The 16,494-nt window shown below is 40.2% G+C and overlaps 1 protein-coding gene and 1 pseudogene across 1 annotated transcript in view; one reads left to right on the top strand and one right to left on the bottom strand.

Moving 5' to 3' along the window:
• The window catches only part of LOC143117816 (GTPase IMAP family member 8-like), a 344,603-nt gene that overhangs the window by 243,250 nt on the left and 84,859 nt on the right, over positions 1-16,494 (top strand). The window lies entirely within an intron of this gene.
• Positions 541-3,592, bottom strand: LOC143117227 (GTPase IMAP family member 9-like; annotated as a pseudogene).

Here is a 16,494-nt window from a genome sequence, read left to right as displayed (position 1 = left end):
AACATTAAGTATAAGTATAAATATAAGTATATATACTCTTTTGATCCCGTGAGGGAAATTTGGTCTCTGCATTTATCCCAATCCGTGAATTAGTGAAACACACTCAGCACACAGTGAACACACAGTGAGGTGAAGCACACACTAATCCCGGCGCAGTGAGCTGCCTGCAACAACAGCGTCGCTCGGGGAGCAGTGAGGGGTTAGGTGCCTTGCTCAAGGGCACTTCAGCCATGCCTACTGGTCGGGGTTCGAACCGGCAACCCTCCGGTAACAAGTCCGAAGCGCTAACCAGTAGGCCACGGCTGCCCAAAATCTTTTATTAAAAAGATAAAGTCAGTATAGTGTATGGAAAAGGATAGTGTAATGCAAAGTATGTCCAGGGTTGATCAAACAAAAGTGTAAAACATGACGTCAGTGTGAGGAGCAATGGGCTGAGGCTCTCCCCAGCGGAGCAGCCATGGAGTGACCAGGGACCAGGCAAGAGCGCAAGAGGGTCAGAGGGCGTCCATTACCCATGATGTCTTCTTATAGGACCACCCATTACTCCCAGCACCAGTGGGCACACTCCATGATCTGCAGATTGATAACAAGGCAACACAGACCAAAGGTGCAGAGCCCCAACAGGCATTAGTGTGATACTGGGAATGACCAGCAGGGCCTTAACACTAAATCCTCTAACTGACCCTGCTTTTATGTTGGACAGGCATTTATATCAGACAGGCTTTTAATTCCTTACACACAAAATTTTACCTCAGCAAAGATGGGAAATATGAAATGTAACATTTCACATGGAATATTTGCCTATCTTTGAAATAAATAAGAAATGATGCAAACCAGAAATAAAAAAAACAACAGACATGTTTTATTTCAAGTTTTACAGTATAAAGAAAATGATTATGCATACTACATTGCAGCTAACTGTTAAGAAGAGAGTAATTTTAAACAGTCCTGTATCATCCTGATTTCTCTTAGTTAGCGTTCATACCGTCCTACGTGTGACTCGTCAGTATCATTCCATACAACCATTGACATCTGTAGCATATTTTCAATGCTATGCATCAGAGCAAATGGCACGTGACAGGTGAAAAACAAACGTGTGTATCATCCATAGACAGTAAAAGAAATGGGAGGGCACTGATACAAATTTAACGTTTTTCAGTTGGTCCCCCCAGTAATGCGCAGACTCGCACTTAACTTTGTGACATTAGCCATCAAACTGAATCTTGTAACTCATATGATAGATGGTTCACACAGAAATTCTTCTCACACTTCCTTCGCCCTCAAAGTCAACATTCAAAGTTAAACATTTATTTATGTATTATTATTAATATCATCCTCACAAGTGATATCAAGTCGTGTTAATGTTGAAACTACCAGACATGATGATCTTCAAACAAAGTCATGGTAAAACAAAACAAAAAAGTTATAGCCTAGTATAGAAGCTAATCTTCTTTCCACTTTTCCGACCTAAGGTCAATCTATCGAAAACCTCTGAAATGATTATTGTTAGTGCCGTTTTTCATTAGGTTTACATGAGCGCTACCCTTGGAGCAGTAGGTACTGTGGCAGTCTCATAATCTGAAGGTTGTAAGTTTAATCCTCACATGGGTCACAATGCTTTTTTATCAACTATAGTGATAAACCATGGTTATCATTGGTTATGGTTATCATGGTTATGGTCATGGTTGTCATGATTACCCGAAAAACATAGAAAACATGGTTAATCCATGGTTAATTTTCGTAAGGGAAAGCACCTTTAGTTTTTTCCCTTTAGTTTCAACCACGGAGATTGTTTGTTTGCTAATTTGTGTTTGCTTTTCTGAGGGTCTTCTTTTTTGCATACTATTAGACTTTCCACGGTTTTCTCCTCCATTTTACACTATGAATCTATGAATCACATTTTAGCCCTCTAACACTATGTCCTGACAGGGTGCAATGTGAGTGAACATTAGGAATAAAATCCATTTAATTACATTGTTTTCAATTGGAGTGTCCTGACTGCAAGCGACGTGAGCACGTGATGCAACGTGACATTTTTAGATAACTTTTGTCGGATGCCCCGTTACTATTTTTTTCTGTCGCTCGCATTGCTCTGATATTTTGAATGATCAATATGACGCAAAAAAGGGGATATTTAACAGATTCAGTGTAGACGGTATAGACAGTGTATACAAGACAGTCAGTCGCTTGGATCCTATTAGGACATGTCGTAAGTCATTTGAGTGACTTGAGAAACACAACTGAGCCCTAGCACCAGGTTTTGTGAATCTGTGTGTAAAAGTAGATCAATATAGAATTAAAGATGAGTAGTTTTCACAATAATTTCTAATGGTATGTCCATGTTATGTCCAAGGGGGGCTTTTTGAATTGACACATAGTAAAATTAATGTGTAAAAGTAAAGCACTATACATATTTTACATGAAAGTCCAATCTTTCAAATGGTGTATAATATTACTGTGCTACATAACAATATGGAACTTACAATTGATTTAGAATACTAGGAGGAGGAAGGGGAGGGGGCTAAGCATACCATGGGAGGTTTCCTGTTTTAAAGTTAATGTGACATAAACTGTTAAGGAATGCAAATAATAATAATAATAATAAAAAAAAAAAACAGCAACATAATCTATTTGACTAGATGGTTTGATTAAACTGGTGGATCAGTTAGTGACTCATCCTTTCCTGTGCATGTTTCTGATTCTGCTCCTCCTGCTGCTCCTCCTCCTGCTGCTCCTCCTCCTGCTCCTGCTACTAATCCTACTAGTGCTCCTAATCCTACTCCTACTAGTGCTCCTTCTACTGTTCCTACTCCTGCTCCTGCTACTGTTCCTACTGCTGCTCCTGCTGCTGCTCCTACCAATGCTCCTGTTTTTAAATATCTCAGTGTTCTCTCAGCTCTGATCTTTTCCTGAACGTCCTGGTACATCTTGCTTGTATAATATTTTCCCCCATTCTTCTCCACCATGGCATCTATCTTCTGAAACAGCTCTCCCACTTGAGTTTGGTCACCTGTCCCCATGTTGTTAAAGGCATGGTATCCCCAAGAGCTCCCTATCAGGGCATTGAGCTCTGCATTTAGATTGCTCTCCAGTGGCTTTCCCCTCAGCTGATCAGCATGAGTGAACAGCACCATGGTGTACTGTGCTGCTCCCTCACCAAAGTTCCCCTGGATCCACTCCACTGCATTCCTCTCTTCCACTGTGAACCTTCCCAACCTGATCACCAACAGGAAGGCATGGGGTCCAGGAACAGACAACTTAACACACTTCTCTATCTCACTTTTTAAATCTTCAGACTCATTTGCGCTATTACAATCCTGGGGTAATAACAATCCTGGGGTATCAACCAGTGTAATATACCGCCCAGCAACTTCACTACACTCTCTGTGACAGTCGTCACAGGGTCACAACAGAAATTATCTTCAAAGGCCTTTCTCCCCAGGATGGTGTTTCCTGTTGCACTCTTCCCAGCTCCAGTTTTACCCAGCAGCACAATCCTGATATGTGATGCTCCATTTTTCTTTTTCATCACATCTATCTTTTCCAATAATGTATTCACCTGAGATGTCCCCATTTCTGCTTTGCTATTCAGGCTGTGGTACCCTCCACATTTTTTCATCAGGTCCTTGGTCTGTTTGTTGTTCAGCAACTGATCAAAATGTTCCTTTGTCAACTGATCTCTTCTTGTGAACAGGACCATAGTATACATCAGAGCATCTTTGTCAAAAATCTGTTCAACATACTCAATATATTGTTTCCACTCAGTTGTGTTCTTCAGGTCTACGAAAAACAGAAAAACAGTTGGTACAGAAGGACCCAGTGTCCAAGACCTCTGAATTTCCTTCTTGACATCAGCAGTGTCGGTCAGCCCTGGGGTGTCAATCAAACAAATGCTCCTCTCCTGAACTTTGCCACTTTGGGCCTTACAGACTGTCGTTGGGGACTCTGGAAAAGCCTCCCTTCCCAGAATGCCATTGGCAGTCGTAGTCTTGCCTGAACCAGTTGGGCCAAGGAGCACAATCCTCAGGCTGGCTGAGATATCTGGGAGTGAGCCAAAACAAGACAAAAAAGATAAGTGACACATTTTGTCACATTCATTAGGTACTTAAATTGGCCAGGTTCAGACAGAAGATGTCATATTTTATATGCATATATAAATATATGCATATACATACACATGTTATTGTACCTGTATGTAATGTTGTCATTAAAGCAAAAATACAGGGGCCGGATTCACAAACATTTTTGGTAACACTTTATAATAACTACACACAATTCAATTCAACTACATACAATTCACTATTAGTAAATGGTTAGTTCATCATTAGTAAAGTATTGCTCATACATTATTTCTTACAATAAAGCATTTATACACACAGTTATAAATGGTTTGTCATGGGTCATTCCGTGCCAAATCAACAGATGCCTCCTGCCTGACCATCTTGGATTTGCTTCATGGTTTATCTCAATGATGCTATAATACCCAACAACTAGTGTGCAAAAGTTTAGGCTTGTATCTACTTTATTTTTTGAGATATGGAGGCTTAAAAAACAGGGTCATTAGTCTGATAAAATGCTGTTTTTCAAAATCACTAAGTTCCTTGGGTCATTACATTTGAACAATTCATGCTAGATGCTTGACATTTTCAGGGAATATTGCACGAATGTAGATGCTTTCAAATGCAATGTTATTTGGCCCAGAGATGAATATTTGCCAAGTTATGGCATGTTGAATATGCCAATAAATAAAAAAAATAGCAACTTTTGACCACTATATCTTCAAGCTCAACCACATCAGACCTTTTACATTTCTATATATAAAACACATATTGTAGTACATTATTAACAGGTAGAAATATGTCCAGAAGTAATCAAAATCTATGATTTATGACACATGAAAGCTGCAGTTGGCAAGTCTGACAGATTGACTTAGCCAAAATTGTGAATGTCTACAACTCTCATGCCCCTCCCCCACTACCACCGAGCACCCTCTCATCGAGTTTGTGCCCTTCAGTGCGCACCAGACTGCACCAGCCTGTGATTGACAGTCAGATCTCGCACAGCCCTGCTCTGATTGGACCAGAAGAACCAGGAGCTGTGGATTTTTGCAAAACAGGCTCTAGGTGGAGGTAGAAGTGAGGTTTTTTTTATGTTGTTCTGTCAGAGCATGTCGGTTACAGTGAATGTGATCAAAAAAAAAATATTGCCAACTGCAGGTTTCAAAATTATTAAAATAATTTCATATTTAAGTTTTATGCGTATTTTTCACATGTATGACAACGTCTTCCTTACAGACAATCATATCATTGAAAAGAATGTGTATCAATTAGCACATTCACAAAAATATTGAGTTGGAAGCATTACTCAAACTATATTAATGAAGGCATCAAAAATGGTTTACGTGCCTATTGGTGAGTGTCTTTTTCCAAGGTTGCTGTGGACATTTGTTTACTTGTACCATGTGATGTTTTGTTTATAAAGCCATGTGTTTCAGTTACAGTTTTTTCTGAATGCTTAAACACAAGCGTGATTCTTATAGCACAATTTCTAAAACTATTAATACTTATAGCAAAACCACTCACTGAGTTCGCAAAACTAAAAGCACAAACACTGCTTTGCACTCAGTTTGCAATTTTGTAACACACATTTTGCACAACTGTAGGTACAATCCACTGCACAGCACTCTTTATACAGAACTGTAAACACAACTCACTGCTTTACACTCAATTTCCAAATGATCAACACACTCCTAGCAAATCTATACACATGTATGGCTAATTATAATTTACACTTTTTTGCCAACTCTCTGGCACACTTTCTCATGTGAAAACTGTTTTAGATAATTAGTTCACTTTGCAATCAGCCTAAGCAATCAGCCTCAGCCTTGAATTTCCCCTTGGGGATCAATAAAGTATCTATCAGTGTTCATGATGTGACAGTGTGCCAGACAGTTGGCAAAATAGTGTAAATAATAGGCATACATGTGTATAGTTTTGCTAGGAGTGTGTTGATCATTTGGGAATTGAGTGTAAAGCAGTGAGTTGTGTTTACAGTTCTGCTAAAATAGTGCTGTGCAGTGGATTGTACCTACAGTTTTGCAAAGTGTGTGTTACAAAATTGCAAACTGAATGCAAAGCAGTGTTTGTGCTTTTAGTTTTGCAAACTCAGTGAGTAGTTTTGCTATAAAAATTAATAGTTTTAGAAATTGTGCCAGAAGAATCACGGTTAGGGTTTAAGCATTCAGAAAAAACTGTAATGTTTATTAGGACCAATAATCATTTGAGTATTATTCTTGGTTGAATCCCTCTGGCTCCGGGTTGCATGGGCCACCCTTGAGATTCGATTGGCCAGGTATCACCCCACAATCCTAGTCTATGATTGGCCATTAACATTTTCGAAGGCGGGACCTTTCTTGATGCACTTGCTGCGAGGCAGGTTGAAGTGTCAGACATCAGAAATGTAAGTAGCAAACACACTTGGATAACCAGATAAAAACTGGCATTATAGGTAAATGGCTTATTGTTTTTAGCATATGAGTTTAGAGTACTGTAGGCTACTGTTATCTATGCCCCAAAATATTTGCCATTGTATTATTCAGTTTGTCAGCTATTTCTGAGACACGTCATACCATATTCATTTGTACATCACCAGCTTTTATTTGCTCAGAATGACTCACAGTCTAAACATGTGGGTTAAGCAAACTTTTGTTTTTGATTAGGTTGACTGTGAGTGTTACTAGTGTGAATAAAGCGAACATGTGAAAGGTCCAACATAAAGACACATACAAATTATATTGATGCAAAACCAAAACCATGCTAAAACTAACTACAACACTAATAGTTATGTTTGATGATTTCAGTGATACTACAAAGGATCATGAAAAATGTTGGTTTACTGTTCAGGTTTACAGAGTCTAAGATGTATTACACTGAGCCATTCTTTTAACATTACATGTTATTACAAACCTGCAACGTAAGTTTGTGGCTCCTTCTTTGATGACCTCCTCTTGCAGACTGGACATTCTCTGGATCCTTCGGTTTTTATAAACTGTTTCAGACAGACTTTACAGATTTTGTGTTTGCAGGCTAGGAGGGCAGGATCCTTACAGATCTCTGTACAAACAGGGCAGGATAAAACATCCTCCTGTAGTTGTGAAGCCATTTTCCAACAATAAACTTTACGATCACGCTCAGGAGTTTGATAAAGATCATGCCAGAGTCTCAATTCTCTCTGTCTGGGCTGCTGTCTGTCACCGAGCTTTACTTCCTCATCCAGGACAGGAAAGTCACAGGGAGGGATCTGGAGGAGCTCCAATCTGATTGGTCAGTTCCACAACATTCCTTCATAGACCCAGTGCTTTACTCCTTTCTGACTTTCTGTTGTATTTGCACCTTGCATTTTAGGCAGGTCAATATATGAAAAAAAAAAACACCTAACCTCAAAAACATTGATACAAAAGGGTTTTCAACTGATTATGATACCTTTAGATGTACTTAATAACATATTAAAAATCTAGTAAAATCTGACCCCAGTAAAGGGGTCATTTTCAAGATGGCGTCCAAGATGGCCACCAGAAGCTAATTTGGGATATCTGAAGCATTAATCAGCCTAGGAAAGTGTTTTTCGTGTTTAATCAGATTTAGAGGTCACTGATTCATATATGTCACACTAAAGTATCAGTTCATAATTTTCAAAGACTTATCATTTTCAAGATGGCGTCCAAGATGGCCACCAGAAGCTAATTTTGGCTATATCTGACGCATTATTCAGCCTAGGAAAGTGTTTTTTGTGTTTAATCAGATTTAGAGGTCACTGATTCATATACGTCAGACTAAAGTATCAGTTCATCATTTTCAAAGACTTGTCATTTTCAAGATGGCATCCAAGATGGCCACCAGAAGCTAATTTTGGCTATGAAGCATTATTCAGCCTAGGAAAGTGTTTTTCATGTTTAATCAGATTTAGCGGTCACTGAGTCATATATGTCACACTAAAGTATCAGATCATCATTTTGAAAGACTTAGAACTTTCAAGATGGCGTCCAAGATGGCCACCGGAAGCTAATTTTGGCTATATCTGACGCATTTTTCAGCCTAGGAAAGTGTTTTTCGTGTTTAATCAGATTTAGCGGTCACTGAATCATATATGTCACACTAAAGTATCAGATCATCATTTTCAAAGACTTAGAATTTTCAAGATGGCGTCCAAGATGGCCACCGGAAGCTAATTTTGGCTATATCTGACACATTATTCAGCCTAGGAAAGTGTTTGTCGTGTTTAATTAGATTTAAAGGTCACTGATTCATATATGTCAGACTAAAGTATCAGTTCATCATTTTCAAAGACTTGTCATTTTCAAGATGGCGTCCAAGATGGCCACCAGAGGCTAATTTTGGCTATATCTGAAGCATTTTTCAGCCTAGGAAAGTGTTTTATCAGATTAAGAGGTCACTGATGACTCTTCATCTCCACCTTTTTTAGTGTTCTTATAGTAGGACCTGAGGATGCATGATGTTTTCTCTCTCAATGTCACCATGCCTTCAAAACCTTTCCCTTCTGTGAAACAGTTTAGCTTTCAGATACTGATTACCGAATGGAATGGAATCAACCTCAATCAAATACTCTTTCATGTTAGATCCAAGTACAGAGACAGTCAACTGTTCTTAATTGTGTGCATTTCTGCAAGACACTCCACTGTTCGTGTAGAAGATATGGATTACCTTGCACTGCTGCCTGTGGAACGTGTCAAAATGAACAATGTGACAATCCACACAAGTTCCTTTCAGAGGAGTCAGAGGATGATGAATAATGATATAATAATTATTTCTGATCTACTTATGCATATAGTTTAAGATTCAGTTTAATTAGCTCCCCCCTAATGATAGATGCCAACAATTATTGATCTACACAAATATACAATGCATGCCTATAGAGTACATGGGTCATGGTTCATTAAAGTCATAAAACAGCCACTTACAAATGCATGCCCGCATACAGACAAAGGGTAAAAGCGAACAAACCGGTTCGTAAGCAGGTAAAAGTGTGGCCTGAGGGAGCCTCCGATGCTCTTCAAGACTGCTTTGACACAACAGACTGGGAAATGTTTAAGCAGGCAGCCACTTACAACAGCCAGACAGACATACAGGAGTATACAGACACTGTAACCTCTTACATCACCAAGTGCATCGATGATGTGACCCACACAAAAGACATCATCACTCGGGCTAACTGGAAGCCATGGCTGACAGGGGATGTCCTCAGGCTGCTGAGGGCCAGAGACAAAGCCTACAGAGCTGGGGATGAAGCTGGCATGAGAACAGCGAGATCCAACCTGTCCCGTGGCATCAAGGAAGCAAAAAAGGAATACACTCACAAGATAACCACCCACTTCAAAGACAGCAGGAACGCACAAAGCCTATGGCAGGGCATTCAGGCCCTCACGGACTACAAGCCCGCGCCACAGAGCTGCGAGAGCAACATCCCTCTGCTCAACAACCTGAACTGCTTCTTTGCTCGCTTTGAAGCACAAAACAGCACCTGCCCACAGAAGACCCATCCCCCTCTACATGAGCAGCCCCTGTGCCTCTCTGCCGACAGCGTGAAGAGGACACTTGCTGCTATCAACACCCGTAAGGCAACAGGTCCAGACAACATCTCAGGGCGTGCGCTGAAGGACTGCGCAGGGGAGCTTAAGGATGTCTTCACAGACATCTTTAACACTTCCCTGAAGCAAGCCATCGTCCCATCATGTTTCAAAGCTGCCACCATCATACCTGTGCCGAAGAAAACTGCTCCATCCTGCTTCAATGACTACCGCCCTGTGGCACTGACACCCATCATCATGAAGTGCTTTGAGCGGCTTGTCATGTCACATATCAAATCCATTCTCCCCCCCACCCTGGACCTCTTCCAGTTTGCATACCGAGCCAAACGGTCTACAGAGGATGCAATCTGCTCTGCCCTCCACCCAGCCCTCACCCACCTGGAAAAAAGAGACTACTCATATGTGAGATTGCTGTTTATAGACTTCAGTTCTGCATTCAACACCATAATACCACAACAACTCATCTGCAAACTTGACAAACTGGGACTCAGTACCTACCTCTGCAACTGGCTACTGGACTTCCTCTGTCAGAGGCCTCAAGTAGTACGTGTTGGCAACAATACCTCAAGCAGCATCACACTGAGCACATGGGCCCCCCAAGGCTGCGTGCTCAGTCCGCTGCTCTTCACCCTGCTGACGCATGACTGCACTGCAACCTACAGCAACAATCACATAGTGAAATTTGCTGACGACACAACTCTGGTGGGTCTCATCACTAAGGGCGACGAGACTCAATACAGGTTGGAGGTCGACCATCTGACCACGTGGTGCAGGGACAACAACCTCCTGCTGAATGTCAGCAAGACCAAAGAGATTGTTGTTGACTTCCGGAGAGGTCACACCCTACACCTGCCACTGACCATCGACGGTGCTGTGGTGGAGAGAGCGAGCAGCACGAAATTTCTGGGGGTGCACATCATCAGTGAAGACCTCTCCTGGACCACCAACACTGCATCACTGGCGAAGAGAGCTCAGCGCCGCCTGTACTTCCTGCGGAAACTCAGGCGAGCAAGTGCTCCACCAGCCATCATGACCACATTCTACCGAGGCACCATTGAGAGCATCCTCTCCAGCTGTATCGCTGTGTGGGGCGGAAGCTGCACTGAATACAACAGGAAAGCCCTGCAGCGCATAGTGAACACAGCTGGAAGGATTATTGGTGCTTCACTCCCCTCAAGGACATTTACACCACCCACCTCACCCGCAAGGCGACCAAAATTGTGAGTGATGCAAGTCACCCCGCTCACAATCTGTTTGATCTACTGCCCTCTGGGAAGAGGTACAGAAGCCTGCGCTCCCGCACTACCAGACTCACCAACAGCTTCATACACCAAGCTGTTAGGATGCTGAACTCTCTCCCTCCTCTCCCCCCTCCACCCTCAGCTACATAACATCCTGGACATTGGACCCACAATGGCCGCCTGCACCACTCCACTTGCACACTTGTACACTTTGCAACTTGTTGTTGTTGTCCTGAAAACACAACACTTCTGCTGCTCTTACATAACTTGCACCACTATGCCACTTTCTTTCTTACTTAGGTCAAACAGAACTACCTCAGCCTTTTATTGGCCTGACTTTGCACTAGTATTTTATTGACTGTCTATGCACAATTTCAACCAAATTTTGCTGCTCTTATTTTTTCATTATATGTGCCCTCTTATTTACTTATTTACTTACTTTTTTGTTTACTTGAATGTTATGTTTGTCTGTGGACTTAAAATGTGTAAAATATGTCTTGTCTCCACCGTGGGATAGTAAGAAACGTAATTTCGATCTCTTTGTATGTCTGGAACATGTGAAGAAATTGACAATAAAGCTGACTTTGACTTTGACTTACTCGCAAACTCTACTCTACATTTTGTAAAAGCATATACCCTGTACATGAAATATACCATTAATCAACAAAATAACATTTCCATCTTCCTCCACACCAAGCATAATACATACTCTATTCTGTATAGGCAAATATAGTGTAAAGCCGATACATTTTGGCATATACAGTCCAGGGAAAACAAATGAATCACCCTAAAATATATATTTTCTGAAAGCATATAATCTGTAGATAAGATATAGCACCATTTAAAACATGTCCCATCTTCCTCTATGCCATGAACAATGCATTGCCCTCTATTCTGTATAGGCGAATCTAGTGTAAAGGGGATACATTTTAGCCTATATTGTCCAGGCAAAACAGATTAAACACCCAAAACCATATATTTTATAAAAGCATATAACCTCTAGATGAGATATAACACCAGTTAAGACATGTCTTATCTTCCTCCATGCATGCACAATATAATGCCCTCTATAATGTATAGGCGAATCTAGTGTAAAGGGGATATATGTTGGCATGTTAAGTCCAGGGAAAACAAATTAAACACCCTAAAATATATATTTTCTGAAAGCATATAATCTGTAGATAAGATATAACACAATTTAAAATATGTCCCATCTTCCTTAATGAATGCACAATACAATGCCCTCTATTCTGTATAGGCGAATCTACTGTAAAGGGGATATATGTTGGCATGTACAGTCCAGGAAAAACAAATTAAACACTCTAAAATATATATTTTCTGAAAGCATATAATCTGTAGATAAAATATAGCACAATTTAAAACATGTCCCATCTTCCTCCATGAATGCACAATACAATGCCCTCTATTCTGTATAGGCGAATCTAGTGTAAAGGGGATATATGTTGGCATGTACAGTCCAGGAAAAACAAATTAAACACTCTAAAATATATATTTTCTGAAATCATATAATCTGTAGATAAAATATAGCACAATTTAAAACATGTCCCATCTTCCTCCATGAATGCACAATACATTGCCCTCTATTCTGTTTAGGCGAATCTAGTGTAAAGGGAATATATGTTGGCATGTTAAGTCCAGGGAAAACAAATTAAACACCCTAAAATATATATTTTCTAAAAGCATATAATCTGTAGATAAGATATAACACCATTTAAAACATGTCCCATCTTCCTCCATGAATGCACAATACATTGCCCTCTATTCTGTATAGGCGAATCTAGTGTAAAGCGGATACATGTTGGCCTCTTTTGTCCAGGGAAAACAGATTAAACATCCTAAACTATATATTTTCTGAAAGCATTTAACCTGCAGATGAGATATAACACCAGTTAAGACATGTCCCATCTTCCTCCATGCCATGAACAATACATTGCCCTCTGTTCTGTATTGGTGAATCTAGTGTAAAGCAGATACATTTTGGCATGTACAGTCCAGGGAAAACAAATCAAACACCCTAAACTACATATTTTCTGAAAGTATATAACCTGCAGATGAGATATAACACCAGTTAAGACATGTCCCATCTTCCTCCATGCCATGGAGATGGTTAATAATCCTGTATTGCATTTGCTCTGTATTAAAACACATTGATTTTAATTTATGGCTGAAAAAGGAAAACATTGAAACATTTTCAATTTTAACATTTAAAATCCTATTCTTGTTTAATTTGACCATCATTTGATATCAATTTCACCCCTGTAGTCTGAATAGTAATTGAGATATAGCCATTCTAACCTGTTGACAGCCATTTTGCCGGACATTTTGAAAATGGCCCCTTTCCCAAGGTCAGATTTCACTAGATTTTTAGTATGTTATTTAGCATGTCCAACAGTACCAGAATCCATAAAAAAACCTTTTGTATCAATTTTTTTGACGTTGAACCCTATATTGACCCGCCTATTTGTATTTGTTGTATTTGTAGTGTATGTTACTGTAATTATTATTTATATATGTATATATATATATATATATTTTTTTTTTTTTTTTTTTTTTTCATGGTAACACTTTATTTTAAGGTTCACATGTTAGCCACTAATACATACCTAATTAATGCCTGTATTAGTGACTTGTAAGGCATCTGTTAGGCAACATTAATCATTTGTTAGGCGTACATTCACAAATTTCTTGTTCATGACGAATTAGGCCTTTATTCTTGATATAATCTTAATAATTAAATGACCTAGTAAGTCTTGATCTCTACTTACTAATTAGTAGTAAGTACCAAAAGAGAATATGTTTAACCCACTAGTATACTGTCTGAATAAATCCAGAATAGTGGGAGAACAGTTGTAGAATAAGCAAGTATATGGCTCAACCTCATTGCTGTATTTCACTGCCCAGGATGCTGTGTCAAACAGCACTTAACAACTGGGAGATTGGCTCCCATTCTAAAGTGGAAACTGGTTCCCTAGCACATTATCATCAGTAATACCTATGCAGTATGTTCTTACTAGTCATGAATTGGTTCCATATTCTAAAGCCAGGCATTACTCTCCCTCTGATAAAAAATACATGGTGCATACTGTAGGTATTACTGATGATAATGTGCTTGCTGCTAAATGGTACATGGGCTAGATACCGTAACATGTTGGTTTCTACCTGTTTAGTTTACAGTAATTGATGGCTTTATTTAAAGTGAGGGTTTTCTGCCCTCAGGGTGGGAGTCTGGAGAGTGTCAACTTGCTGAGAAGTTGTATACGCAGTGTTGGATTTGAGAATTGAGAATTTGTGCTATTGAATTAAGAAACCTGTTGGTTAATGTTTGTTTTGTTTTTTTGGAAAAGTCTTTTTTTGTTGGCCAGTGTGCTGGATCACACATTTTTATAGCACTGTAAATAAATCTGCACTTTTCACCACAATCCACGTTTGCTGTTTGCTGTGTCTTCACCCCAATCACCAACCAACCTAAGTGTGTCCTTGTCGCCACAATCCTTTGTGGATGTTGGCTGCAATGTCCATTTTTCACAAGGCCTGATAAAAGATAGTAAAAACTAGTCTGGGACTATGTTTGAAAGGGAAAGATCGCATTAAGTTGCTCTTTTCTGTATACAGTACTGTTAAAGTAGGCCTAACGATAAACTAAGTACTACAGGGGGGTTCGAGTCCCACCTGAGTTTATCGGGAGAGTACTACAGGGGGTTCGAGTCCCACCTGAGTTTATCGGGAGAGTACTACAGGGGGTTCGAGTCCCGCCTAAAAGTCTCTCCAAGAAAGGGAAAGTTTTGAATGTGTTTTGAATGTGAGTGAATGAGGGGATTATCTGTAAGTTAAAACGAACATCAAATCTGTGAATTGACACCCAGAAGAAAGCCGGGTGCTAGTTTAACACCTGGCACCTAGAAGCTTGCTTTCTAGATTTGTTGTTTGCCCATTTGAGGACGATACAGTATAACCCCCTATTTGTATACCCAAGACAAAGAAAATGCTTTGAAAGGCGATGCCAAATTTATGGCCAAAATTCACCCAGGAATTGAAAATTGGCTAAAGAGGCTGAAACTGCGTTTAAAAAAATAAAACAATTAATTGCTGGGTCCACTGTTTTAGCGCTGCCTGATTATACTAAACCGTTCACACAAATGGTCGATACAAAAAATGGTTTCATGACCTCTGTTTTGACACAGCAGTGGGGAGCAAAAAATAGACCAGTGGCATTTTACTCTTCACGACTGGATCCGGTGGCGAGAGCAACCCCCGTGTGTGTGCAGGCTGTACTCGCCACAGCAATGGCAGTACAAGTGTCAGCTGAAGTCGTGCTTTTTCACCCACTGACTGTGAAAGTTCCACATGCTGTCTCTCTACTGCTGTTACAAACCAACATGACATTCTTATCTCCCACAAGACACCTCTCGTGTATGACAGTGCTGTTATCGCAACCACACATCACTATCGAGCGCTGCACTGTGCTAAACCAATCCACTCTGTTGCCAACAGCTGAGGACGGGGTGGAGCATTAGTGTTTGGAGATAACACAAACGAACAAGAAACCTAGAGCTGATTTAACCGATCAACCGCTGAAAAAAGGTGAAATAATTTTCGTCGACGGATCAGCCGTAAAAGATAAATGTGGTGTAAATAAAGCAGCCTATGCAGTGACTACCCTAACTACAAAAATAGAGGCAAAACGTTTGCCCACTTCATACTCTGCACAAGCAGCTGAATTGACAGCCCTAACCAGAGCATGTGAGCTTTTTGCAAAAAAGGAAGTAACAATTTACACAGACAGTCAATATGCTTTTGCTGCGTCTCACATTTTTTGTGTACATTGGAAAAGACGTGGCTACAAAACCTCTACTGGGAAACCAGTAAAACATAAAGACTTACTTCTGAAATTATATGACGCTCTTCAATTACCAAAAAAGCTTGCCATTTGTAAATGTGAAGCGAATACTAACAAAACTGATACTGTTTCAAGAGGAAATGCCCTGGCAGATGAATGTGCAAAGGAAGCCACAGGTGTGTTCCTCTTGCAAACAGAAACTGACGAAATCCTACAGACACGACAGCAACAAGCGTCTGTTAAAGATAGAGACCTATGGAAGAAACATGGGTGCTACCTAAAAGACAATATCTACATCGGTCCAAGTGGCAAACCAGTATTACCTAAATCTATGTATAAATGGGCAAGTTTAGTGACACATGGCCGTTGCCACGTGTCATCGGGCGGAATGTGTGCAGTTCTACGTGAATTTTATACTACTTTTGGTTTTACTACTTACTCAAAAAACTTTTGCCACCAGTGCATAATCTGCATTAAACATAATTCACAGGGACATGCGAGACCAAAGAGAGGACAATTCCCTTCACCCCCACATCCGTTTCATACAATACACATGGATTTCATCCAGTTGAACAAAGTTCATAACCTAGAATATGTGTTGGTGGTGATAGATGTGTTCTCTAAGTGGGTCGAGCTATTCCCATGTCGCACTCCTGATGCTGCTGCCGTAGCCAAAGCACTCTGTAGGCGGATTATTCCAAGCCATGGAGTGGCCAGACTCATTCGAAGTGATAACGGAACACATTTTGTTAATGAGGTAATTGACAAAATTGGTGAACATTTTGGTATTG

Source organism: Alosa pseudoharengus, unplaced genomic scaffold (assembly GCF_046254945.1).
Source record: "Alosa pseudoharengus isolate Yale_2024_CS ecotype anadromous, Long Island Sound unplaced genomic scaffold, YU_APseudo_1.1 YU_APseudo_1.1_scf_1, whole genome shotgun sequence".
Classification (NCBI taxonomy): Eukaryota; Metazoa; Chordata; class Actinopteri; order Clupeiformes; family Clupeidae; genus Alosa; species Alosa pseudoharengus.
The sequence above is the reverse complement of the archived record's forward strand: the minus strand, read 5'-3'. Positions and strand labels throughout refer to the sequence as shown.